The 26,394-nt window shown below is 46.6% G+C and overlaps 2 pseudogenes; one reads left to right on the plus strand and one right to left on the minus strand.

Moving 5' to 3' along the window:
- The window catches only part of LOC144114176 (CD109 antigen-like), a 66,382-nt pseudogene that overhangs the window by 36,971 nt on the left and 3,017 nt on the right, over positions 1-26,394 (minus strand).
- LOC144116805 (U2 spliceosomal RNA) lies at positions 4,953-5,111 on the plus strand (annotated as a pseudogene).

Raw genomic sequence — 26,394 nt, forward strand, 5'->3', positions numbered from 1 at the left:
TAAGATGTGATACATTGATACAAACAAGGCACAGCATATGAAAATTGAAAACAAAAAGTACTTTTCAAGAAGGAAAAGGCAAGGTCACTCTCACTATTCAGTAAAAAAGAAAGAAGGAAGGAAAAAAGAAGAAAGAGTAATTCGCATTTGGCAAACGTTAAGCTGATTATGGCCACATACTGCTTATATTTGGATTGCGCAGAGCATCTGTGCTAATGTTCTGCCTCTAAATGTCAAGCTTGGGTCAAAATTTTGATCGGCCCACAATGTTTACTAAAAAAAATCTACATTTCTTACTCCTTCCAGGAAAGACAAAATATGCAGCAGTCATTGCAAGTATACATGAAGCACATTATTGCGGCACATCCCGTGCATGCTCCCTATGTGGTGACCCCCACGCCACACTCTCCCATATCCTTTTCGGCTGCCCTGCTGACCCTCCCCCACGGGAACAGCACGCCATCTCGAGCTGGGAGGACTGGGAGGTCCTGCTTATGTCGGCAGACTGAAGCTTGCTGCGGTGACTCGGGCTGCCGACGTCTTGTCCCGGCATGACCTACTTGATGCAGTGCGGGACCGCGCAGTGGCCCAGAAACCCAGCTGGGTCTAAAACTCACTTGCTGAATAAAGTTTTTCTGTCTGTCTGTCTGTCTGTCTGTCTGTCTGTCTGTCTGTCTGTCTGTCTGTCTGTCTGTCTGTCTGTCTGTCTGTCTGTCTGTCTGTCTGTCTGTCTGTCTGTCTGTCTGTCTGTCTGTCTGTCTGTCTGTCTGTCTGTCTGTCTGTCTGTCTGTCTGTCTGTCTGTCTGTCTGTCTGTCTGTCTGTCTGTCTGTCTGTCTGTCTGTCTGTCTGTCTGTCTGTCTGTCACAATCACAAAATATTTTCCTCACTTTTGCTAAATGCCATTTTAGGTATAGAATTTTATTCCAAAACATTGTTAGAAGTTGAGTAATGGTAATGTGAAGAACTTCAGCAACTTTAGGTTTCTCAGCATTTTGATATGCATTCATATACAGCATAAAGAAAACATTCAACTTCCTACCCTACGCACTGTTCTGCCTTTTTTGATGAGGCTTTCATTAACATTACGTACACAGAAAATCCTTCCACTCACAGGTGGTACAATATCATATTTATAGAAACTCAAATCTACACAGCCCATGCACTTGAGACATTAGTCAACATAAAGTATACTGCAGACGTTTTGAGCGGCTCAGGCATGACACAGTAAACCTCACTTACGAAAATCAGGTGTTGGTGTTCTCCAGAAGAAGTATCTGGTGCATCGGAATTTACCCTGCCTAGAGGCCCCACGGAGACAAATCTGTAATCTTGGGAGCTAGCCAGTGTGATGAGTACCTGCAAAAGTCATCACATTTTGCTTCAGAACCAAGGTACCAATATGATACCATTAGGTATGCAGTACGTAGCTTCTGTTCACTTTCACATAACTACGTACTACGTTATTAAGTACACTAGTGTCTGTGGGCTTTCCCCAAAAATGTTGTAACATTACTTTTAAAATAAGCCTTAGAAGTTCCACAAATGTTTCTGTGCATGCTTAAAAGTACAGTCTCCTAGGCTTGAAACAGAAAGATTGTGTACAAAGCCACCATGGATGATTCTGCTTTTACTCTTAAGTGCAGATTTAGACGTCCAATGTTTGGAAATGTTAGGTGGCATTATGCTCATAATGACAATGTGGTATAGGCAGGTATATTCAAAACATATCTATATTATATCAGCTCAGCTGATAAAAATTACCGTTGAGAACTTTTTGTTTACACTGCAGTTATTCACAGAATGACAGAAAAAGGAATGATGATTATGATTTGTTTTATAGTTTGGAAAGCATAACAAGCTATGGTTTTTGTGCTGCCACAACAACAGAAAGGAAGAAAAAGCTGACATCTCACTGTGCACCCCAATTGTACTATGCTAGCTGCCAGTTAGGAGCTCTGGTTTGAAATTCTAAACGCAGTCAAGTCCATTTTGTGAAACACACGCAAACACATGTTCCAGGGCTTAATTTTTTCTCTGTCCATTGACAACTGTTTTATCAGCCTGGCACATCATGACTACTAAGCACAATACAAAACCTGAATGCATGTGTTTAGGTCATATAAGTATGTACCGTACATCTGTGTCGTCAGTTCAGAAAGCACTACACTATTAAACTAAATTTCTGCCCCAACTCAGGGTAGGGCCTATGGGCATACATGACTCCAAAACATCAGATTTTCCTGTATTGCACCACTGTACAGCCTGAAGCAGCTTAGCAGACATAGTCACGAACCTGAGACTGAATTCACATTAACTTCTTTATTAACTTCTTTACGCAATATTTCTAGATTTCGCGAAGGCCTTTGATCGTGTTTGGCACCGTAAGCTAATGGTAAAACGCCGACATCTGCTACAAAATCAGCGTCTTGTTCAGTGGCTTGATTCCTACCTTTCTGAACGGCACCAGTACGTCCAGATCTCTGGTTCTAATTCTCTGCCAGCTGCAGGTCTTTCGGGAGTCCCCCAAGGCTCTGTGCTTGGTCCACTTCTGTTAATTATTTATTTAAATGAATTAAGTTTCGATTCCTAAGTGCGAATCGTTTTTTCGCAGACGACTGCGATGTATACCTACCTATTCAAAAAGCTCACGATCATAGTATACTAAACGACAACGTATCAGAGGTTTCTAAGTGGTGTCTGTCCTGGGAAATGTCCTTAAACACCTCAAAGTGTGCAAAACTGACAATTACACGAAAGAAGCAGGTTCATAATTACACATATAAAATTAACGGTGCAGCTATTTCTCATGTAAATGAATATAAGTACCTGGGGGTTGTATTTAGCAGTAACTTAAGCTGGAGCTCGCATATCGGGCATTTGGTTTCAAAGGCGTCCAAAAGGCTTTGGCTGTTAAGAAATCGCCTAAAGCACTGCACAACTAAAACAAAATTAACAGCCTACACTGCATTAGTACGCCCACTGCTGGAATATGCAGACGTTCTTTGGGATCCGCACACCCAAGTAGATATAAATCACATCGAAGGCGTTCAAAAAAGCACTAACATTTATCTATAACATGTGGTAGGCACGTGTCTGTCACTAATCTACTAAGGCAATCTGAACTCCAGACGCTTCAATCCCGCCGCAAGTTACACCTTGAAACAGAAAGATTGTGTACAAAGCCACCATGGATGATTTTGCTTTTAATCTTAAGTGCAGATTTCGACGTCCAATTTTTGGAAATGTTAGGTGGCATTATGCTCATAATGACAATGTGGTATAGGCAGGTATATTCAAAACATATCTATGAAATATCTATAATATATCAGCTCAGCCCATAAAAATTACCGTTGAGAACTTTTTGTTTACACTGCAGTTATTCACAGAATGACAGAAAAAGGAATGATGATTCTGATTTGTTTTATAGTTTGGAAAGCATAACAAGCTATGGTTTTTGTGCTGCCACAACAAGAGAAAGGAAAAAAAGCTGACATCTCACTGTGCACCCCAATTGTACCATGCAAGCTGCTAGCTAGGAGCTCTGGTTTGAAATTCTAAACGCAGTGAAGTCCATTTTACGAAACACGCAAACACATGTTCCAGAGCTTACTTTTTTTCTCTGTCCATTGACAACTGTTTTATCAGTCTGGAACATCATCACTACTAAGCACAATACAAAGCCTGAATGCATGTGTTTAGGTCATAGAAGTATGTACCGTACCATCTGCGTCGTCAGTTCACAAAGCACTGCACATTTAAAATAAATTTCTGCCCCAACCCAGGGTAGGGCCTATGGGCATACATGACTCCAAAACATCAGATTTTCCCGTAGTGCACCACTACACAGCCCTGAAGCAGCTTAGCAGACATATTCACGAACCTGAGCCTGAATTCACGTTAACTTCTTTATTGAACAGAAGGTTCGAAAAGATTCTAATCAAGGCTCTACATACAGTCTTGCATATATCGCTGCTAACTTATCCAGTGAAGCATCCAATAACACAAAGGCGCATGGTGACAGCAGTAACAATAAAAGCCACAGCTAACCATAAAATTCCCTGCGATAACTCTTTGACAAAGTGAAACTTACAAGCAAGGCTGTAATCTGCCTTGATAGGTAATTTTCATCACAAACGACATAACGGCTTACTTGCTGAAACAAAAAATGTGAAATTAATGGCTTGCACCTTTCATGGTTTTTTTAAAGGTATGCCATGTCAGAAACTGTTTAACAGGCTTGGCTTTTTTTTTCAGGCATGTGTGAATTATACGCAACGGTTTCTTTTTTTTCGTGGAGTTCAAAGTTAGGGGTGAGGGTTATACGCAGGGGTGGGTTAAACGTGAGTAAATACGGTAAGTTTTATGTGTCATAACATTCTACCTGAGATATCAGGTATATGGTATAAGACTAACAATCACATCTCGACATGACTATAGCCCTTTTGCCAGAACAGGTCTTGTATCCATGAAATGTAAAGATGCTGTGCTCGTTCTGCATTATTTTTATACTTACCGTACTTTTACGACTGACAAGCCAGTTCAAGAATAAAGAGAGAATAAAAATATGTAACAAATGATAAAAGCAACCTTGCCTCAGTTTCATAGAGCCTGTAGTTGAAGACTGTGACACGTATACCAAGCTGCACTCCAAGACGAATCTTTGTTGGCATTTCTACGTTCATGTAGAACGGCTTTGCACTTGAAAACTGAAAAAAAAAGATACACAAGCTTGAGTTCATGCTGAAAAAATGCGACTTCCAAAAGATGGCTCTCTAAAATGTGGTGGCTCACTGAGATGCTGTTTGACAAAATCCCAAATCCTCTGGACTCGTCCATTCCAAATGCACTGATCATCCATTCTGTTGGCACATTAGGAACTGGGATGTTGAAGATGTAGTAACCCAATGGCCTGGAAAAAAAAGGAATGCATATCAGGGCTATTACAACACAAACAAATTATCAAGCGTGCATAGACAAAAAGACATGTAAACTATTTGGACCCAAGATATTAAACTTATTTTTGGAAATGTGGCTGAGTGTTTGAAGCTTGCTTTACCTCTGCCACGGGTTGGCCAGTTATTGCACTGCCTCCGGGATCGACACAGGACATAATAGCGCGCGTCTTTTCTTTCAATCTTTGCTCTCCTATCTTTCAACTCTCCTACTTTCAGCACATGGCAGCAAATGTGGCTAAGCTTGAGCCAGTGGGCAGGCTCATGAACTTTCCTTTTCATTCTTCATGGCAACAGCAAGCAAGCAAGCAAGAAATCAAGCCCTGATTCGATCATGTTATTTTTGATGGTAAAAAAAAACGTGGAGCAGGCAGTGCATCTCACAAGTCACAACTCGAGATAATTTTTTCTCAATGCACAAGAGAGGGGTTCCAAGAGTTACAATATTACAAAATTGAGTTGGAACATTTGCTTCTGCCTCTTCCTTCAACTCTGTCTTCCATTTTCCCTGCAGCTTTAGGGAGACATGCACTGCCTACAGTAGCTGGTAATCTTGTTGTTCTTGGTTTCAACAGTGGCACTGGTGGCGGTACAGGTGAGTGAAAGTGCTGATGCCTCAAACCAGTTACTTCACAATGTAATATCAGTGGTAACAGAGCAGCAAGGGCACTGCATGAACAGAGAGCTTGCTTTGTGCTCTCTACACATCATGCATGACATGGCAGATCAGATGACATGTTAACAGCAGCATACTTTACCCAGCTTCCTGTGCTTGAAGGTTAATTCAGGGCCAGCGCAGCTGTGTGTGCTATCAGCACTATCAGCCCTAAAAAAGGTGCAGCTTTCTGGCGCCAGTCCTTTTGAACATCAGAAAAAAGGGTTGGATTGTTGGCTTTCCAAAATTGTATTCAGCCTACTTCTCATAAGCTGATCAAAAGTTTTGAAAAACACTTGTACATTTTGAGAAAATGAAACTGAAGCACCATAGCTGAGGGTCACTTGGTGCACTCAGGGGTATTTTTTATGGATTTCATCATCAAGCAATGGGTGAGGTGTGTTTCTGAAGTGAACGCAAAGAATACTGAGACAATCGTCTGCCAGCTGCTTCCGGTTACAATTCTTAACCCCACACTGCCTTTTGCATAGCAATTGCCATGCATGCGTGCATAATTTACAGTCACCGACCATTTGTTGGACTCGAAGGAACCTGATAAATTGTCCGAATAATCGAACTGTCCGAGAAATACGTGAACTACAAAAAAAACACTATACTAAGATGAAATCGGCTTAAAAAAGACACCGATTTTCCCTTGCGGCAAATTTCTCTTGCTGGTGACGATATGCGCCTGTATTTTCGCCAAAGCTGTGCATTCACTGTACAAGCTAGACAGCAAGGTCGCGGTGTTTAGTTGAATACTTCCCACGCTTCTTTGATGGACTCGGCGGCACCGGCGGGCCATGTTGTCAGCTACCCGAGTGTTCACCACACCACTCGCCAAACATCCGCAAAGACAAGGCACTTTCCGTTCAAAGCGGTGGGACCGCCGGACGCAATCACAAAAAGGCGAACGGTCGACGCGGTCGGAGAAATCCAAGTGACGAAATGGCGAATGAAGAACGTATGAGAACCACCGCGGTGGCTCAGTGGTTAGGGAGCTCAGCTACTGATTACCCGGGTTCAAACCAGACTGTTGTGGCCGCGTTTCAATGGAGGCGAAACGCAAAGGCGCCTGGGGTGTGCAATGTCAGTGCACGTTAAAGATCTCCTGGTGGTTGAAATTATTCTGGAGCACTCCACTACGGCACCTCTTTCTAACTTTCTTCCCTCAGTCCCTCCTTTATCCCTTCCCTTAATGCGCGGTTCAGGTGTCTGCCGAGCACCAACAACCGATTTTCAACGTTTGAGACAGACAGACAGACAGACAAAAAGTATGGTGGGGCAGCCTAAAAGAATGTAAGCAATTAAGCCCCTGCCTGTGCCAAGACAGAGAGACAGAAAAACTTTACTGAGCAAGTGAGTTTTAGACCCAGCTGGGCCCCAGGGCCACTGCGCGGTCCTGGACTGCATCAAGTAGGTCATGCCGGGACATGATGTCGGCAGCCCGAGTCACCGCAGCAAGCTGCGATGTCGGGTCTGCAGACATGAGCAGGACCTCCCACTCCTCCCAGCTCGAGATGGCGTGCTGTCCCCGCCGGGGAGGGTCAGCAGGGCAGCCGAAAAGGATATGGGAGAGTGTGGCATGGGGGTCACCGCATTGGGAGCATGCAGGGTATGTGCCGCAATAGTGGGATAAAAGCTGAGGGGATGACAGAGAGCGGGTCTGGAGGCGTCTGAAGAGAATCTGTTGGGAGTGCGTAAGAGAGGGGTGGGGAGGAGGGTAAGTCCGACGGTCCAAACGGGGTATTTGCGTGAGCTCCGCAACGGTGTGCGCCCGCTCCCTCGAGAATCCTGGATCGAGACTGTCCTGAGCCCGTAAAATCAGGCCTCGGGCCAATTTATCGGCAGCATCGTTTCCAGGGTTCCCAGAGTGAGCCGGCACCCACTGAAGCTCTACCCTGCGCGGTAAATTTTGGGTAGGAGTGTTCAACAATTGCCAGGCAGGGGCGTGAATCCTGCCCCTGGCAAAGTTGGACAGAGCCGTTTTGGAGTCGCTGAAGATGTATTGGCCGTTCGAATGTGCAAGGGCTAGGGCGATGGCGGTCTTCTCTGCCTCCTCAGGCGTAGAGCCCGAGGGAAGACTGTGAGTTAGGGGGTGAGGTAGGGCTGGATTGTAGGCAACTGCTACCGCTTCATGCGCTGTACATGCGGCGTCTACCCAAACGGCATCGTGGGCTTGCCCATAATACTTATGGAGGGCATTAGAGCGAGCTAGGCGGCGAGGGATGTGATATTGGGTATGAACGTTTCGAGGAAGGGGTTTCACAATAAGAGGTGTATGGATGTGTCGAGGGATGGCTATAAGGGTTGACTGGTTAGCGGGTATGTTGATGCGAAGGGAAGAGAGTATATGGCGGCCAGTGGCGCTTGTGGCAAGTATAAGGTACTGTGTCTGAAGGTGCGCGTCAACTAGTTCCTGAATGGTGTTATGCATGCCTAGTACAAGAAGTTTGGCTGTGCTAGGGCTATGAGGTAGGTTTAGGGCTGCCTTAGTCGCAAGGCGGATCACTGCATTCACGTGTTCGGTTTCTGTGCGGTTCAATTTGAGGTATGGGGTTGCGTATATAATGCGGCTAAGTGTAAATGCGTGCACTACTTTCATGTTCTCCGCTTCGTCTAAACCCTTGTTAAGGGAGGACACTCGGCGTAGAAGGTGCAACACGGATTGCGTGGAGACGTTGAGTCTTTTAAGGGTATGTTCATTTCGTCCAGAATCCTGCAAGTGGAGGCCAAGGATGCGGAGGGCGGGTGTGATGGGGACAGGGAATCCTTTTAAATCGATTTGGATAGGCGAGTTAGCGCCAGATTTTGGCCTAACTAGGAAGAGCGCGGACTTAGATGGGGAACATTCGAGCCCGATGGATGACGCGTGAGAGGAGATGGTGTCTGCTGCTAAGTGAAGAGTTTCCTCAATTTGCCCGTCAGAGCCATGAGTGGTCCATGTGGTAATATCATAGAGTACAGGGCATGCTTTAGGTGTGGGATTAGAGCGAGTTTGTGAGCTAGGGGGATGAGAGCAACGTTAAATAAAGGGGAGAAAGGACCGCCGCCCCTTAAGGGGTTCCGAGCTCTCCGAGTGTATAAAGGGATGTGGCAATCTGATCTATGTGCAGGGAGGCAGTGCGGCCCGAGAGAAACGCGCGAGCGTAGTTGTAGGTTTTGGGGCCTGCCTGTAGAGCCTGCAGTTCCTGTCGAATTCTGTCAAATGCCTTGGTGAGGTCAACTGCCAGGATAGCTTTAGTGGGGTGGGAGATGGTATCATCAAGCACGTCATGCGTAATTTGAAGTAGGACGTCCTGCGCAGATAGATGCGCATGAAAGCCGAGGACACTGTGGGGGAAAAGGTGGTTGTCTTCCAGGTACGTTGTTAGCCGAGCAAGAATTATGTGCTCGAAGACCTTGCCTAGACAGGATGTAAGAGAAATGGGGCGGATGTTTTCTAGGGTGATAGGCTCGTGGGGTTTTGGAATACAAATTTTTCCATGCTTCCACGAGGCAGGGAGAGTACCTGCCTCCCAACATTCGTTGAAGTAGTTGACTAAGTCAGAGATGGAAGCATCGTCAAGATTTCGGATAGCTGCATTGGTAATTTGATCATCTCCGGGAGCGCTATTCCGTAATTTCAATAGGGCGGCACGAAATTTTGATTCTGTAATAAGGGTACCAAGCTCAGGCTGGGGTGGGCCCGTGTAATCAAGATACTTGCCAGGGAGACCGGGGGTTGTGTAGGTGCATTTCACCTGGGCGAGGGAGGCGTCGGCGTCCTGTCGATGGTTGTGAGCGAGGCGGCGAATGCTAAGGCGAGTCTGAGATTTGGATTGCGTGGGGTCTAGCTTGTGCCGTAACAGATGCCAAGCGTGGGTTGTGGAGAGATTGCAGCGGAGATCGTCAAAAACCTGAGCCCAGTTAGCTTTGCAAAGAGTGGCACTACATTGTACTATTTGGTATTGAATCTGGGAAAGTTTGAGTTTTAGTCTCCTATTGTGCTTCTGAGTCTTCCACCATTGCGTTATGTTGTCCTGTGCTTGGAGGAGGTAGGCGAGCTTGCTGTCAATAACAGGGGTGTCTGCGGTAGAGTCGAGCGTTTAAGTGTGTTGGCGAATGTCTTTTTGCAACTGAATAATCCAGGTGTCTAGGTCGAAGGGGGCCTGTGTAGGCTGCACTTGTCTAAATTTGCGGAGCGCGTTCCAATTAGTGTGCTTAACGGTAAATTTGCGCTGAGATCGGCGATAGTTTAGCGTTATTCGAATTAGGTGATGATCGCTGCCTAGTGTGAAAAGCATTCTTTCCCACTGCAGGTGGTCCAAATTTCTACCAAGCGTGAGGTCTGAGCTAGTATCGGCAGTAACACTTTTACCAATCCGCGTAGGTAAGCTGAAATCATTAAAGATGGTCAGGTGGAGCGCCAGCGTCTCATTGTATAAAACTATGCCTCTGTGGTTGGTGCGCCGATAGCCCCAGTCCACGTGAGCGCAATTAAAATCTCCGGCAATAAGTAAGGGGTTTGATCCGGCCAACTGGGTTGCGGATTTGAGAAGTGAGGGGAGTAAGTTAATTGGCTGACGTGGGAGAAGGTAGCAGTAAAGAAAGAACAGGGTTGATTTTGCAGGGGTGGGCGGTAAGACTTCAATAAGGCTCTTAGCGATAGGGAAGGTAATTACGTGCTCCACGTAATGCAAGGATTTACTGGCATATGTGACCACCCGAGGATGATCAGTGGGTCTTAGGGGATAAAAGCGCATCCTGGCAGCTGCCTGCAAACATTGGCGTCCTGAATGGCGATAATGTCTGGTGGGGATGACGAACTTGCGATAATTTGCTGCAGAGGATCGCGCTTTCGCCGAGAGCCCTTGCAATTCCACTGAATAATCTGTAAAGAATTAAGGCCCGTCGGAGGAGCCATGTTGTTTAATAGTGAGGGGAAGGAGGGGTGTGGAGAGTGCAACTGTGGGTGGATAGTCTGTTGAGAGTCCAGGAGTGAGGCGAGCTAAGCGCTCCTCTACCTTGGTCATGATGCTACATATGACACTATCCATTATACGGGTAATGGTAGATTCAATCATAAGCTGGCACTGTGCAGTGAGCTGCGCAGTAATGCGCTCTGTGAGCCTGGCTTCCAAGTTTTGGGTGAAGGCCTGAAATTTGGCGTCTAGGTCTACTGGTTCGACTGGGCTCTCATCAGGTCTTCTTTCTTTAGGGGGAGGTTGGGCGGGTTGGGTGGTTGAAGGGGAGGGGTGGTGGTGGATGGCGAGATACAGCAGAGGTGGCGGTAGAGAGGGCTGCCCTGAGCTGCTTTACCTCCTGTCGCAGAGCCTTCACGTCCGGGTCCTGGGAGGTCCTGGTGTTCGTCCCGGCAGCCTTGGAGGCCCATGTTGCAGTAAACGGTGGGGTCGTTTTCTGCGGAGGAAAGTCGTTCTTGTTCGTTTGCAGCGGAGGAACGTCATCCTTGTTAGGGGGCATTGCCTTCTGGGGCGATGGGTTGCGTGGTTGGGCGGTTCGATTTCTAGCCATGCACGAGCCGGTGCCCGTGAGATGCTGGCCTCCACAGAGATCAGGTCGGGATGAAGGAGGGCACATGTTGTGGCTCATGCATGTCTCTGCACCACGGGCAGAGACCAGTCTTGGGGTGCGGGCACACGTCATACCTATGGTCCGGCCGACGACAGTTCGTGCACGCGTCTGGACTTCCCTTGTACGGTGTGCATCTGTACACTACACTCATGTAGCGTATGGTATGGGGGACTGGTCCGTGCGCAAAGGTGATCAGTACGGAATGAGTCCTACCCATCCTGCGGGCTGCAATGTTATCAGCGTACGGGTTACGGGTCTGGAGGTCCCGTAGCATCTGCTCCGGCGTCTCCTCCCAGTAGGCTTGCGAGATGACTCCACGTACAGCAGCCGCCGGTGGTGCAATGTAGGCTGCGACAGGGCAAGCGGTCTCTTGGAGGACGAGGTGAAGGGCGGTTGTCTCGTGCGGGGTAGCGACCGTGAAGGTGTTATTTGTAGGGTGGATCCTCAGGTGAATATCCCCGAGGTCACGGCCAGCAGCGCTGACTTGCAGGAGTGGCTGCGCCATTGTGCCTTTCAAAGCGAGGCTGCCTCTTGGTCGGTAAACGACCCGTATAGTTTGAGACGTTTGAGACAACGTTTGAGACAGGAAATAACTGCACGCGACAACGTTGGCGAAGAAAGCAAGTTGATGGCAATGACAATATGACTGCCACCTCGAAGTATCAGAGTTCGCAGGGACCTCTACTGGCAAAAATGAAGTACCGAAAGTATGTCAAGCAAATCCAACTGCAGAGTACATCCACCTCAATCCAAGATGGCGCATTCTACACCGCGAAAAGCCGATAAGATGGCCGATTTTGGCCCGCAGGCGACAGAAATTAGTCCGAAAAATCGAACTTTCGAACATTTAAAGCCTGAAATATCCGTCGCGAATATGTGTGCGCTTTTATGGGGTGGCTGAGGGTGCCTCATCGTGTCGTGGTTATAATATCCCAGCATAGGCTGGATGTTCTCTGTATGAATGGCAATCGGTTTCACATGCGTCTGAACTAGTTTAACGCGTCAGTCATTAAATATTTGTTTTCTCGCCGCACTTTCCTCACAGCGAGTAAAGGCTGCCAGTGGGCTAGCAAACTATCCATGAATGCTACTGTGGGCACAGCACGTCTCAACACATCGCACTGCATATGCATAAAAACATTGTACCATTTACATTATTTTGGTAGAATTTTGTGCGAAAATACACTACGAAGCAGAGCAGAGTCGATGTCGTGTTGGTGTTGTGATGATGCAGTACAATCAGTTATGTTGCAGCCCAAATAAATTGGTATAACAAGTGTTAATAACACAGCAACTGCCATGAAGCAAACGAGCAGGGTGAGAAAGTTGGAACCGGAAGTAGTGGTACCAGACGACTTTCCCATGAACCTCTGTGCTGACTCTGGAAACACAGCTCACCCATTGTCTTTGCTTATTTATTTACTTATTTATTTACACACTGCAGCCCCTAGAGGGGCTATCGCAGGAGTGGACATATACAAAATACCGCAGATACAAACAAAACTATAATGCACCAAAATTAAGACACCAAACGAATCGTCCAAAGTTGAAAACATAGGAAACACTAGACAGATTGAGCATATTGGGAATAGCAAGTAAACAAATAAAGAGGTTAATAATCAGCTATGGCATGCATAAATCTGTCTATTGGGAAGGAAGTCACTAGACTGGGTAATGTATTCCAATGTTCAATAGTACACGAAAAGAAACTGTATTTAAACACATTAGTGCAAGCGAAGTAAAGTGAGAGATTAAGTTTGTGTGACTTCTTGTTGACGTTGGTTTGGCGCTTGTGATGTAACTGTCCCTTTAGAGTCGCTGCGATTGGATGACACAGTGCAGAAATTTCATTTATTCCAACTGCTGGCAAATGGCAAAGGTAGTTACTTGTAACGATTTAAGGACAAAAATAGGTAAAAAATCATGGTGATATTTATTATGTATGAAGTGCATTGATTTTCTTTGCATAGCCTCAATTTTCTTAATGTTTTTAGCTTGTAAGGGTTCCATACAAAAGAACCATAGTCAAGAATTGGACGGATTAGGGATTCATGCATTTGTACCCCGGTTTCCTTAGGAATGTTTGTTTTAAAAATCCTAATTTTTTTAGGACTCTATTACAAATGATATGTTCAGACCATGGTAAGTTGGAGGCTAAAATAATTCTTGGGTTCTCATGCACAGACACCTTTTGAAGAGGTATATCACGAAAAGAGTAACCAAAAATCGATGAAGAGGAACTATTACCGAATGCCAAAACAACAGTTTTGTGGAAATTAATACTCATCTGCCAGCTTTCACGCCATCTGCAGAAGCTAGAAAATGATTCATTAATGTGAGAAAGATCATCCAAAGAGTGAATGATGACATACAAAACGCAATCATCAGCATACATGCGAATGTTCGAGACTATGTTGCAAGCCAGGTCATTACTATGCAAAAGAAATAATAAAGGTTCTAAGACCGAGCTGAACTGTAATTCATCCACTGCGAATGCTCAGAGAGGAAATTAGAGATCCAAGTCACTAAAGTGAATTCTTCGGTTAATGAATTCAGCTGAAAATCATTAATTACCTTTCATATCAGAGGATATATGTAACAAGCTTTGACCAGAATGTTCTAGACGTCGAAAAAAACGTAAAAGGTTGGCATTTTGAAAAGGTTTCTTATTGTTGCAAACATAACGTTAGAAACCCCAAAGAAAAACTAAATTCTGACAGCACATGCATATGGACAACGACCATAGCAACAACTAATGGCCCAGAGCTTGGTTAACCAAGCACAGGATATTCAAAACCAGTGCATATGCCTCAGACAGTTTGATTTTTTCACGCCTTCTTTGCAGACTTCAAAAAATGGCTATTCAATGTAGGTGCCATGAAAACATCATTGTAGGTGAAGATTATTCCGAAATAAAAAGGGAATCTGTTGCTTTTAATGGTGCAGCACTTGTGATTCTTTGGCTGTACTGACCTCAGCCAAAAAAAAGGGGGTGGGGGAGGCATGATACTTCTGAACATAATTTGCTGCATAACCACCTTGATTTCAGGTATTATAAACGTGTGATAAAGGTGACTGAAGCATAAAAACATCATTTAGATCTTTCTTCCACGTGCTCCAGGGCTTAATTAATGGAAAAAGAAGTCAACCAACCCAATGTTGATGTCTTTCCAAAGCCATGAATTGGTATATAGCCGCTGATATCTGTTTGTTTGATACATTTCAAACCTAGGGATGCTGAACCGTTGTTCGTCTTCGCCTGCCTAAAAGAGGAAAAAAAAATTTGTCACTAATGAGGTGAATAGCACAGTGCTTACTAAAGGCCACATCACAAGACATGACGGAATCGGCGGCGGCCACCTGCGCTATGCGTGACGTCACTCGTGCTCCGACATACACCGGCTCGTGCGAAGCGCGGTGTTGACTAGCGTAGTGAAGCTTTTCGCTTCAAAACCGTCTCTATGGCCGAGCCTTCACTGCGCCACTCTTTGTGACGTGTGTGCCTTGACGTGCACACCGCTCTCACCAGTCGTCAGGGGCTGCGGCGCTCTTCTGTGGTTCTAAGTCGGCTAAGGTGTCGATGTATGGTGCGTGGAAATGGTCCTGCTTCACTAATCGCCAAACCGCAAACCGCAATGGTCCCGAGGCCCAGTGAAACCCCGGTTGCGACCTCCCGCTTCATAAACCGGACGGGAGGCTAGTTTCAAGCCGCGAAACTTAATTCTCCTCTCCTCATCGGCCGTCTCGAAACAGCATACGCTGATGGTAAAGGTTGTACTAACTTCCCCCGCGCAACTCCTCTTAGGGATGGGACCTTAAGCGCACAATCATATGTCAGCATCTTTGTGGGGAATTTATGCGACGGATATAATGCGAGATATATGATATGCCACATGTAGCATTTTTGAAGAGTTACTGAACAAACGGGACGTTTTTTTGCCAAATCGCAATTCCCCTCAAATTGCAATTAAGCGCACTTTGAACATGTATGAAGACCACCAGTAGAACTGTAGGACGTGCCTAAATAATCTTATGCGGCTTAAATTAAGCAACAAATTTCTTTTAAATTTGCAACGCGTCAGAATCAGCGCCTACTAGCTGCCGCTCCCGATGTACACTGCGTCACGCTCGTGAGGCGATTTTTCACTTCCAAGAGATGCGCGCAAAACGTCGGAGCAACGCGCGACATGTTTGAATGCGCTGACCCTAAACGCGACTGTTCGCACTTGGGTATAATGTATGCTACTCCAATCAAGCCGTGCTGAAATGAGGTCCACGCACGCACGCACAATTAAAAAAAATCGTAAAAATGCGTAATAGTGAAACTGGCGTTTCAGTAATTAAGGTACTTACTTATGGTCAGCGATCACATAATTGCAGTTATCACTGGAGCGCAAGTAAAAAAAAAAGGGAAATATTAAAAGATAACAGTGCTTTACTTAAGTGAACGAAACCAGTTCGTCTTCAAGTTTAAACGCACCTAACGCGAAATATCCTGCACTGTCGGCTGTTAGCGCTGACTGGGTGCAAAGTTGGCAACGTTCACCACAGATTTTTGCAGGACGTCATTTCTGAATTGAAAGGGTACAGGAAAACAGCTATAAATATTCACAAACTGCTCGTGCTGTACTGATTTCTATGTCAGCGCTACGATTGCCTGCAATGGCCACTTAAATTAACGGATCTTTTCCGGCTAGGGCCTTACTCACGAAACTTAAAATATGCGAGTGCGGATCGCGTCTGGCAATTGCCTCTCTCCTCGTACATCGTGACTGCATCCTGCACTGAGATTTCGGTGCACGTTAATGAACCAACGCCTCGTCTGGAGTCTCCACTGCCGCATGCGTCGTGGCCCGGGTGCAGCACCGGTATGCAGAAACCGATTGAGAGAAAAAAAAAACAGTCGTGACTCGGCTACCACCGTTATCAGCGGCTTACTCTCACGTGCCATTTACTTAAGCAGCCGTCATTAGTATGAATGTGGCAGCAGGAGTGTTGTGGTTCAGGTCGTGTAGAGACCGGTCTGCCGCTCTATGCCTCCTCGCCACTGGTCATCTCAACCCCACATTTGAATTGGCTAAAAGGCATTCAGCTGCCGCTGATTATCGTTCGCTTGAAAAAAGCTGGGAGATACCTATTGTTTAGCTGCCTCTTTTTCTTCGGTCTATCTGACATCGACATCCAGACGTGACAAAGAACACACTCTTTTTTAAAACAACGTTATTCTTTCAAAAATACGTAGGGCGTTGCTCGCCACCCACCACTCTAAAACATCACTGCCCCTGTAAAGCATGCTCTGCCTCACAATGACACTTACCGAGGAAATGCCACCTCTAGTCCTTGAAGACGTGTATTCTCCCTGTCAACTTCCTGTGGATCTACAGCAAAGGGTAGCGCGGTAAGGAAGGGAGACGGGCCTTCGCTCCCATGCCATGGGGAGTGGTTCGTACGTTTTTCGGTCTACAGGTGCGGAGGAGTGAAAGGGGGAGTGGGAAAGACGGTGCGGGGTAGCTAGGGCTGAGGACTGGGACAAAAGACGGTCTCGTTCCCTTGACTGCCTAGGTTTGGCTGCCGAGCCGCAAAAGGTTGTCCGGGAGTATAGTGCATTGAGAGGTGTCTGTGTGTTCACAAACAGATAAAATGAACAGATTTCTATTCTTTAACGGCGGGTGGCTATCAAATAATAGCCGAGAGACAATCCCGAAATCAGGGGAGGGGGGGGAAGCGAAGCAGCTGTCACGACCGGCGCCGACAGCGGTTCGGTTCGGTCGCTCGTCCATGGGCGGAAATACAGGATTCTGTTGGCCACCGCGCACTCCTGGATTCTGCCTGTGCGGCGCGGCCTACGCAGCCGGTATTGAACGTTTGCCTAGGGCCAGTCGAAACAGCCCGTTCGCGCCGCTGAAGGACCGAGCCACGTCTTGAAAGGTTTTAGAACTCGTGCCGCCCCGTACCCGTAGTAGTGGCGCCCCGTCAGTCGGGACCCTTGCATCGATCGTCAACGGCCTGCGCCTGGCGTAAAGCACTGACGTCATTCTCGCCGCGCCTCGCTGCATGGCCTCTCTCCGAGGGCGCGCCAGGTCCCAAGGAGCCGCACGATTCAACCAGCCGAGCATCGCGAGATGCCCTTATCGAGCGCCGATACTCCTCCCGACGAGTTTTCTCGCCGCCGGAGGAGCCCCAGGATGCGCCACTGGATCCTCCATTATCTCGTCCCGCCGCCGGCACAATGGTTTCGACCATTCCCAGCGGGCGATAAGTGCGCTCACGCCGGTTTCAGGCGTGGCTTGAACCGGAGCCTGGATAATCTCGAGAGTGCATCTGGTCTTAACAGTACGGATCACTCATTATAAATATTTGCGTAAAGATCCCCTGCAGAAACACATGCTGCCCCCTTAACGTCCTCTAGTGAAAGCTAATTAATGCATATTAGACCCTGTCTCGGGGACAGTCAGTCCTGAACTAAACACTAAACTTACCCCTCCCCACACACACACATACACGCACACGCACGCACGCACGCACGTTGAATGTCGGATAGAGGGGAAGAGGTGGAGCGTTAGAAAGACGCAAATATTGTGTTCAGTGCATTCAACTTGTGCGGCAAGCAGCTACAGACTTTCTAAGGTGGGCAGATTTAAATAAATGGGGGAGCAGTACGTGCGCTACTCGCGAAGCTCTGACAGCTTGTAAAAACAGTCGTCTCATTTGCTTCCCAAAACGTGCCCTGTAAACACATGTCTCGATACTAACGAAAAAAGTTTTCCTGATGTGAGCTTCGAGGAGGCCTATCTGCATGTTAAAGAGAATCATCGAAGCTTCTCTCACAGAAACGTGTACTCTGCGGTTAATACATTAAGCTGTTGCTTTAAAAGTTCGTCATTTTACTTGGAATCTTCACACACAGAAACAAAAAACAATGTTAATGTTCACGCGATCACGTTCTGAAATACGAAGCTAACCTTGTGTCAATCCTTAACGTGCACTGACATCGCACAGGACACGGGTGCCTTAGCGTATGTGAGATATCTGAAATAGCGTATCTGAAGAAAGAGTATCTGAAATATTTCTTTTTCCAAGTGGTCGAAATTATTGCCGAGACCTCCACTACGGCACCTCTTCCTTCCTTTATACTTTCACGCCCAACTTCCTCCCTTCCCTTGCGCAGCTGTTGAGGTGCCCACCGACAGACACAAAATTACTGCGCCATTTTCTTTCCTCAAAAACTAATTTTCAGTTTTCATATATTGTTTTCGTTTATTGAACAGAAGGGATGCCTCTGCACGCTGGGTCATCCTTTGGAGCATCCATTAAACAAACCCACCTCCAGTGGGTGAATGAAGCAGCTTTTGATTACCTCTTCAGTGTGCCATCTCATGCGCGACTAAAAAAGTGGCTGAATTTTTCTGTCATCGGCAAAGAGCAACAGTGCTCTTGGGTGTCTGGCTGCAGCCAATGAACGCAGTGACAGTCACACCCTGCTGCTGCTCACAGTCGCAACTGAAATGGCATCCTGTTCCGCCGTTTTGACCAATCGCGTTTGGCTGAAAAGGATGGTCTCGGAATCAACGAAACTCGGAATACGGGTCGTCTATCTTGGAGAGAAAATCTCAGGTGTTTTTTCCCACTGATCTCCAATGAGTGGCTGCATGCCACACTCCTGCCTCCCGAGACGAGCGCCAGTGAAGCAACCGCTATTTGGACGGCCTATTCCGGAATGTGTGGGTGTGTCGGCTGTGTATTTTAATGCGAAATGTCGCGTTTTTCGTCCTTTCGTTGGCAGTTTTTGCGTTCTTCTCGTGTAATATCTGCTTTTATATCAAAGAAGTAGGCAAGCTGAAAGCGTAAAATGTGAGCATCGCTGGGAGAAGCGTGCAATTTCGGAGAAAGCGTGAAAAAAACAGACATGCAAGGTTCGCCCTGCAGCGGTAAAGGGGTATGTAAGTACATAATACACCATGTTCTTGTCTGGTTCTTGTGTTCCTACCATAAATTTGGAGCACTATAATGTGATGACGTTGAGGCTACGGTCATCTTAAAACCGAAGAGCCGCTCGTTATATACAGCTGCTGTAGTTTCAGTTACGAGTTGCAGGCAGCGGATGTCTCTTCCCATCGATGGCGGGTGATGCTTATCGATTTAGGACGTAATTTACATTCCAGGCGGGTTTTTAGCCTATCCACACAGTACAGCCACGTTTTTACAGCTCCCCTACAAAAAGCTCGCAAAACAATTCTCGGGCTAGCCATTAGCATAATTACCGGTGCTCGTCGCGAGAAAACGACTGACGAGAATTAAATGCGAATGCTGCAGAGCGTCCCTTTATCGAAGCGCACAGCGCGTGAGAAATTGTAGACCACAAGTCTACTGCACCAAGGTATCGCCAAAAAAAGCCAATTCAGGCATAATTTGGTACAATACGATGCAGCACTCGGCGCACTACACTGTACAAGCAGTAATATAACTTTTGGAGGCGCTGATACGTGAACGAAAACACCGTCGGCACGTCGCCAGATAGTAGCCGAGCCCTCGCTCCGGCTCAATAGAAGCATAATTCAGTTAAGTGGTCACTGCATAAGGGGGCCGTCTGGTGAAGGTTAATTTGCACTTGTTCTTTCTTAAATTTATTCCATATTGCTGGTACAACATGGGAGACAACGTGCATCACAATAAAGTTCACAGTTAGGGACGCTAGTGCAATATCCTTCCCTTTCCTTTATTCCTTCTGTTATGGCGCGGCTCAGGTGTCCGCCGATAAGTGAGACAGATACTGCGTCATTTCCTTTAACCGAAAACCAACCGATTAATGGATGGAAGGTAGGAGCGTCCCCTTTAAAGAGGGGTGATGGCAACAGCCACCATTCTCAGGTTTTTTCCTTTATTTTTGTTTAACGGTGTCGTAAGTTATTGAAATTCGCCATTGTCTTTAAATACATCTTCCTACACTTTTAACCTTATCTCACTTCTCTGCTATAGAGCCACCAATCTTCCAATCGCGTTTTGGTAATTTCCACCGCAGAGTTATTTACGTTACTATTGTTATCTCTAAACCCTAGGGCCTCAGGAAGAAGGACTGTGCCAGCATCGACATCGGGATAGATACCATCGCATTTTAGTATGAGGTGTTCTATTTTTTCTGATTCACCACACACATCACATGTGTCATCTGCTTGGTTAAATTTCTTTTAAAGCTTTACTGGCCGCGACCTTGTGATTTCGCCGTGGCGGTGCTCCGAGGAGGCACGTGACGTCACAACGCGCGCCTCGCTGCGGATATTTCTCTCTGCCTCCCGCTCCCTAGTCACTACTGCGCATGCGAAACTGGTAGCACCGAGCCTGAGGTGCTCCGCCACTTTGCAGCGCCGCGCCTTTCCTCAAAATCCAACTTTCAAGTTTCTCTTTCTGCTTTCCCTCCCTCCTTCATGCCTTACTTTACGGCGTGGTTCGGGTGTCCACCGAGATTGTGAGACGGTTACTGTGCCATTTCCTTTCCTCAAAAACAAAACAAAAGAAGTGAGCCGACGGCGTTCATAGAGTTCATTGGTGTTGACAACTTTGCAAAGGCCGTTCATTTTCACGAAAGAGAAGGCGCACAACCGGCTCCGTGGATCAGTGAAGACCCCAATCTCGCTTTCTTGTGTGTGGCGTTGGTGTCTAATTGCAAAAGCCTGCTTTTATTGCGTTCCGCACACTGGCTAGGCAGCACGCCCACCCTGCGACCCTGGCAGGTGTCAAGTAGTTAATTGTTGGTCGCGAGAGATTGATCACCAAATGAACGCTGCGGCCTAGCTATTGCTGCAATGCCGCATGCCAGCCACGACGCTGTCAGTGCTAATGCATTCAGGCCACATCTCTCTCTCACCACCGCCACATGTATCAAAGCACGAATGAGGCGTCCGCATATCAAGGGAGCCGGTTATGCGCCCTTCCTTTGCTCAAAGCCATCACCGTCTAAAGCATTGTAAACGCCAACGCCAAAGAACACAGTGAACGGCGACATCTTTCGCTTTGTATATCCTGGATTAGCTGAGCTAATCCACAGTAATTTTTTTAGCTGGGCGTTCTAAGACGTTCTGACCTAGCTTCAAAGAGTAGGGCACTCCCTCTTTAGTTATCATAAAACGTTTCCTTTATGATCTGCTGTTTCCAGTATCGATATAGTTCTACACTATGCTTCTTTTCCTTTGAATTTATCCAGTTTTCAACTTCCGCGTTTTTAACCTGTCCTTTAATGCTCTGTCGTTCTCCGGCCTCGTATCTGGCATACTTACTGGTTAGCTTCCTAGTTCTTTTCCGCCATTGTTAGTCAACGCTCTTTCTGTATAGACCTCCTGCATGTTCGTAAACAAACGAGGTGGCACTGGAGTCGCTAGCGAGCTCGTGGTAGGCAGAAGGTCGGGGAGTGGCGTCGCGGATAGGTGTGGAGCGCGGGTTTTCAAGGCTTGTAGGCGCGTTTCCAGTTTCTGCGAATCATAGCAATGGTCGATGCTTCCAACTTAGTAATCTGTTGAAGTACACGAGCTCGCGTTGGCCACGTGCGGCCTTTAAAGAGAAATAGGTTGCCACACCATTGTATATACGGTTAGTAGTAAACATGTAGAAAGCGTTCCTGCCCTTTATTTATGCGCTAGGCATTGAAGAAAACAAGTTTTGACACTCTGCACTAGCCGGAATGATTTTACTTCGGGACAATAGTGAGGGGAAGTGCTGACATTGTTTCCTAGGAGCAGATATGCGCTCATCGTCTGCTGACATACGCACGTGTCGCGCTATGCGAAAAGTGGGGACAGCGTCGTGTCCCTGATCTCCTGTCTCGCGTAAGCGCTGTTTTTAGCCGCATGAGCACGCACCAGCCAGGCCGACTTGTCCTCTTGTTAAGCTGGTCGATTTGGTGAAAATTTTTAATTTTTTAGAATTATTTTCTTTCCTATCCCAGAAGTCTAGTTTCGTGACGGAAAATTATAGCAAAATATTGAGTACAAATTTATAAATTACGCTTTTTATAAGTGTGGTCGTCAAAAATTGCGAGGTAATTTCTTTGATTTCAGTGCCGCATTCCTTTGACCAAAGCGAAAGCGAAGATGCCATAAACGAGGGAATAAAGTTTAAGGTTCGTTTTGTGACCTCTATCATTTTCTGCGACTGGATCACTCACCTTCGTAATTCGCATGGAAATCAAATGATTCCATTTGTCGCAAACTATTCCTGAGACGTTGAGGAGCGTAATAATTCTCTATATTTTTTCCCTACACGTGCAGTACTGTGTTAGTTGTTTCTTGTAAGAAACGTTTTCATGTAACTATGCATGCATAAGTACTGATCATATAGAAAAAGAACCAATAGCTTCATCGTACAGAACAGGGCTTTATGTACATGCTGGCATAAAGAAACTGCGCACTATCTACTCAATTATTTGAGACCTTGTGGGGACTTGACGACGGTGTTAATTATAATTACCCAGAACTGCACCAGGTATAGCTATAAATAAAAGGAATTACTGAAACTAGTGTAGGAATTTCATATTTGCACCAAGTTTAGTAACATGTCGCATGCATGAATAACGAAAACACTTTTCATTGCCGCGTCCCCTCTTAATCTCGCCACGTGTCTTTTAGTAGCACGCCTGCGGCTGCTTCTTTCCAAACAAGCTTCGCGATCATGTACTACCTCATGAAATATGACACATGCATGATGCAATGAAAAAGCATATGGCGTTTAGCACACTTAAGATACGCTATTCTAAGTACACCAATGCGACCGCGAAAGATTGACACAACTTAGCAGACTTCTTTCTACTCGAATGAAATAATTACGTCGTCATATCAAGAAACAGTTTCAAGTAAATAATAAATGTCATAAAACGCGCCAATAAAACATGGTGTGCTATTAACAAAAAGACGCATTCCTTAGAGGGCGAGTGAACCTGTCGGCGCCCCGTGCACTCCGGCTCAAGGTGATAAGTACGTGTGCAGCTGCATATGTCTTTTTTTCCTTAAGCAATTATCAGCCTACAATCCTGATTTTCAGGTGAATGAACGCAGTAACTTGCATGCTATTAAGTGCATTGAGTGGCAGTGCCTATCTACTCCCAGACTTCGCGCTTTACTACTGTGGCCCAATGCCTGTTAGCCAGTTTCCGAATGCGGCATTTAGGCACGAGAAACCTATCGAGGCTAATTTAATATTTTTTATGCTACTACGCGGATCCAGCAGTGACGCAGCTGGTCAATACAAGCTGCTTCTGCATTGCACAGGCTTGAAGCAGCCTCCCGTAGCTGCGGCAGCTGCGGTAGGCACGGGCAAGCGGAACCTGTTTTGCCTACCATGCGAAACCCGCTGCTAACATCAGCGCCACCGCATCTTCGTGACGTCGCGGGGTGAAGGAGGTCCATAGGTATATAAATACCTTACCTGCCCACCTGTTATCGCCCAATTTCCTCACGCGTTCTTCGTATAGTATTTTACTCTGAGCTTCCCGTGCTTCGGACGATGCCCAGCCCATATCCCCCTGTGCTGCCTTATTTGTGGTTTTCCCGTGGGCACCTAGTGGTAATCTTGCAACAGCTCTCTAATTTACTTTTAATCTCGACTGAATTTCTGCCCTTAAGCACAGAACCGCATTCCCAAAAGTTAGCCCCGGAACCATTATTCCTTTCCAAATACCTCTCAGTACATCATACATGTACCCCCACGATGCCCTGTTTCATTATTCCGGCATCTCTTCGCCCTTTTGCTATGAGAGACTGCTCGTGCTTTTCCGTGTACATCTGCCTTTCATTTGCCCATACCCCGAGATATTTGTATTCGGGCACTCGGGTTATTTCATGGCCTTGTGTTGTAAGCTCGTGATCAGTTGTATCATTGAAAATCATCACACCGGACTTAGCTGCGCTAAAACTGAAACCCAGACTGTCTCCTTCATCTCAACTGCAATTAACCAGAGTTTGCAAATCTTCCTGGCTATCAGCTAACAGTACAATATTGTCCGCATATATTAAAACCCGGTAGTCATTGCTCATAAACCTTTCTGTCTGATCTATACGACAGATTATAACCTAGATTGCTTCCTTGTAGCCTTCTTTCCATGCTTATCATATAAAGCATGAACAGCAGCGGTGACAGAGGACAACCTTGGCTTAATCCTTTGCGTACCTCGACAGTTGTCGTACCCCTAATACTTCCCATGTTATGTCAACTTTATTTTCTTGATTTATTTCCTGTAGAAAATCAATTACCTCATGACCGATACCTTCACCTTTTTAATATGTTCCACAGGGTTTTTTTAGCTAAATTTATTGCCCAGGGCATCAATGATGGGTGAAGGTGTGATGAACGATGTAGTAGAGATTAAATGAATGGAAAAAATGTTAGCTGATTTGATGAAGTCCAGTAGAGAACGATGGCACGGTCCCTGCGTCCAGGCAATGTATGAAGCAGGGTTGCTTGGTGAAAGACCTGCTGCCATCAGGTGCCGGATCCTTGTAGGCTTGAGAGCTGGGCAGTTCCACAGTAAGTGATGAATGTCGGCCTCAATGTCCTCGTGTTTACATATCGGACACCCTGGCCGAGGAAACAATTCTCGGTACTCAGGCCACTACCGAGTGATTGCTGGTGTGAGAGCAACCCCGACCCGGATCCTCCTAAGCGCAACCTCCTCTACACGGGTGAGACCGCGGGGGAGCGTTACCGCACACGGAGGGATGAGAGCACGTGTGCGGCGCCGGAGGAGTTTCTTTCTTGATGAAAGGAGGGTAAAATTGTCCAAATGAAGGAGCCGATGTGGTGATGGGTTTGTATTCGCATGGCGGGTCTGTAAATCTGCCTGGCTTTGATAGGTCAGCAGATATCGTGGGACCCACTCAATACGTACTGGCGGCGGGGTGCGTTCCGCGAGCCGGTGGATGTCCTGACATGTCGTTGAACAGCGGCTAACACGTCGTAGCAAGCGGACAACTTGAAGGACGTCAGTGCGGATAACGACGCGGGCCGCAGGGAGCATAATTATGTCGGTCACAGAGCAGAGTGCTTCTTGAACTGCAACGAGCTCAGCACAAAAGGACGAAGGGGGTTCCGCAAGCGTAAACCAAGAGCTTTGATTCAGGGCAGGTCTGCACGGGCAGCAGATAGCTGTTGTTGATTTGCAGTCTTGTATGCTTGCGTCTACGTAGACAACAATGGATCCTTCAGGCAGGAAAGCATCTTGTTCCTCAAATTTCTGGCGAAGTAACGGTGCCGAATGAGCAGATGTTGGCCGGCGATTATCTGTTGGCTTGTCTCTGAGCTGTACAAACTTCCATAGAGAACTGGCGTTGGCGCCTGAAGAAGGGAGTGTGACGTTGCATAAGTCCTCAGTGCATGCGTGGAGTGCGATAGACTGGCCTTAAGGCTGCGCGCTTCACGGCGCTGCTGCAACAGCTCATCACTGGTATTGAGCTGCGCATTCTCTTCTAAAGCTATGACCGGTGTGATGCGTGGAAGGAACGTAATACTCCTCATAGCCTCTCGGTTAACGGCTTCAAGGCGATCCTGTTGGGCTCTTGTAAGACGTTGAAACTGGGCTTGATAAACAATACATGGCTGCAGAACTGCCCTCACCAACTGCCGTGCAACGAACGAGCCGGCGCAACCAGTTTTAGGGGCAATTCTAATCAAACCCAAAGTCTGAATAGCTTGCCTTTTTGCCTGAGAAAGCCATGCAGTGTCTGATCCTGATTGGTGAATCATTAAGCCAATGCTTTTTACATTCGGACTTTCCTGTAGTGGGGTGCCTGATAGACAAAGACGGATTGGACTTGCAGCAAGTTTACGGCATCCCCAGCGGTTGGCGACTGACGTGTATGTTGTTTTATACACAGATAGCTGAAGTCCTATGGATGATGCGTAATTACAGGTAACATCGAAGGCAGATTGAAGGGCAGCCTCCTGAGTACGGAGATCTTGGTGAGTACTCCACACCGTGATGTCGTCAGCGTACTGAATAAATTTAATGTGACGGATGTCATGTAAGCGCCAAGCAAGCGGGATGAAAGCAGTATTAAATAACGTCGGCGACAATACTGATCCCTGGGGCACGCCGCAGAGAGGAACAAATGATCCGACCGCTTCGCCGCTGAGGCTCATTGCAAATTTTCTGCCTTCCAAAAATGATTGGACAAAACTACGCACTCTCAGAGGGAGATGAATCATGTCAATGGAGTTCAGAATGGCTGCAT

The sequence above is a fragment of the Amblyomma americanum genome, chromosome 1 (assembly GCF_052857255.1).
Source record: "Amblyomma americanum isolate KBUSLIRL-KWMA chromosome 1, ASM5285725v1, whole genome shotgun sequence".
Taxonomy (NCBI): domain Eukaryota; kingdom Metazoa; phylum Arthropoda; class Arachnida; order Ixodida; family Ixodidae; genus Amblyomma; species Amblyomma americanum.